Source organism: Oratosquilla oratoria, chromosome 14, assembly GCF_046742065.1.
Source record: "Oratosquilla oratoria isolate Oo_2021 chromosome 14, ASM4674206v1, whole genome shotgun sequence".
Taxonomy (NCBI): Eukaryota; Metazoa; Arthropoda; class Malacostraca; order Stomatopoda; family Squillidae; genus Oratosquilla; species Oratosquilla oratoria.
Genome location: NC_134790.1, coordinates 30,173,199 through 30,175,698, shown reverse-complemented (window position 1 = coordinate 30,175,698; position 2,500 = coordinate 30,173,199).

The following is a 2,500-nucleotide window of genomic DNA, read 5'->3' as shown; positions in this document are numbered from 1 at the left end:
CTTAGGTATTTATCTAAATGATTTTTAAAGCTTCGAACTGAACTACATTGCACTACCTGTGCAGGAAGTTTATTCCATTCATTAACTACACGGTTGGCAAAGTTGTTTCTACCTACTTCCAAATTGAATCTATTTCCGGACAGTTTGAGACCATTGTTTCTTGTCTGATTCTCATTCAATGTGAAAATTTGGTCACTTTTGATGTTGTCAATTCCCTTTAAAATCTTAAAGACCTGTATCAAGTCACCTCTGAGTCTACGCTTTTTTATTTGGAATCAGTTTTGTGGCTCGCCGTTGTACTTTTTCCAGTCTGTCAATGTCTTTAATGAGATTCGGTGACCATACGGAAACAGCATATTCCAAATGTGGACGAACTAACGATTTGTATAGCTTGTTAATGAGTGATGGACTTTTGAAATCAAAAGATCGCGCAATCAATCCCAGAATCTTATTTGCTTTCTCAGAGGCTGAAATACACTGCTTGGATGATTTGAGGTCGTTACTGATAATTACGCCGAGATCTTTTTCACTATCCACTTTTGTTAACGAATTACCAAATAACTTGTAATCGTACTTACTGTTATTTTTACCTATGTGCATTACCTTGCATTTACTTGTGTTAAATTTCATTAGCCACTTTTCAGACCATTCCTATCTACCTAGCCTTAAACCTTCTCTATGTGTATGTGTGCGCGTGCATGTATTTTCCGTGTACGAGTACTTACATTTGTGAGTGCGTGTGTACGTGCATGTGTGCTTACGTGCGTGTGCGTGAATGTACGTGCGTGTACTTGCGTATGTGTGCACGTGTGTGCGTGTTTGTATATGTACGAGTCTTTTATCAGCACGACCATATTCTGTATCGCGCCTGGCTCTGGATATTACTTTCATGTAGTGTCCAGTTACCAACTTTGCTCAAACTTTCTTTCTTCGTTCTTTTGTCTTATATCCTCAACATATTAACCAAAAGCTCTGGCATATAAAAGTAAACAAATAGGTAAATATTGAATGAATTTATCAATGGATAAATAAAATAAACAAGCAAATATATCAAAATTTAAATAAGGATAAATAAATAAAATGAGCAAATATACCAAATAAATTTAAGATAAATACATAAGAATAAAACAATATAAAATGGTAAGTAAATAAATAAACGATTGCAATAAATGAAATAAATAAGCAAATACAAGAAAATAGAAATGAGGATAAATACAAAAATAGATAGAAAATAAATAAACAAATAAATCCCTTATCATGGTTTGACATCTTTCTTCACCGACATTATGAAAGAATACAAAATTAAAACAAGCGATCGATTTTATGGATGAAACAATCAGCCTAGGCCAAAAGGTGAGTCACTGCAACCAAAGTCTTTGCTGTCATACTCAAACTCAAAAACTACTCAAAAACTAAAAAAACTAGTTGCCAACCTACCAGACAAAATAGAAGTCACTGGAAGCTGTAAAGTTTTAATCTAGACAGCCTGAAGAGGCTTTCAAAAACTCTAGATTAATTGTATATTAAAGCTAGCGAAGTACAGGTTGGGTGTTGACCTTATCACTACGCCATGCACCTGGACAAAGTTAAGTTTAAAAAGGAAATACTCAAGAACTGGTTAACTAACAACTATGTTAACAAATAGACTTAGTAACCATGTAGTGAGCGCTGAAACTATTGGATGTTTTAGAAGACTAGATAGCTTTATGGATAGGGATAATAAATAGTAATAGATATGGAACTGTCTAGTGTCGGTCTTATGGTCTCTTGCAGTCTCCTCCATACTTATGTTCTTATGTTTTTACCCCCTGGACCGAAGAGCAGGTCCTTCTTGGCAAAAGTCTTCAAGAGAGCCATCCTAAGGACATCTTCAAGATAATCCTTCGGCGGACATCTTTCAGGACAGTGACCGAGGTTGTCTCCGGAATGTAATAAATAAAGTAACGACAGATTTGTCCCTCGACCTTATTCGTTATTGCTTGGTTGTTAAGGGGCCAAACCCCATTAAGAACTATCTCATACCGTTTTTAGAATCCAATCCCCTTAAGCACTGGGCTGCGCGGTATCCCAGTTGATACCGCGCAAGTGGTCGCAAGTTCGAGTTCCAGGACTCGCTATGGGCTTGTCTTGTTGGTTCTTGACAGACTAGCACAGGCAGAGAGGCGATACGACGTCGAAAAAAAAAAAAAAAAAAAAAAAAAAAAAAAATATATATATATATATATATATATATATAATAATAATATAATAAAATAATGATAATAATAATGATAATAATAATAATAAAAATAATAATAATAATGATAATAATAATAAAAAAGGGGCTTAGTCCAACTGCCAGGGCTTTGCCTCACCATGGGTTTCTCACTACCTACTCCCTGGATGTGGTATGGTGACTTGTTAAGGACCATCGCTTCTATCATTTTGGACAACTAGCACCACTCGAGCTCCTCTTTTGATGACATCTTCATGAAACAGACTCATTAAAGATACCTACACC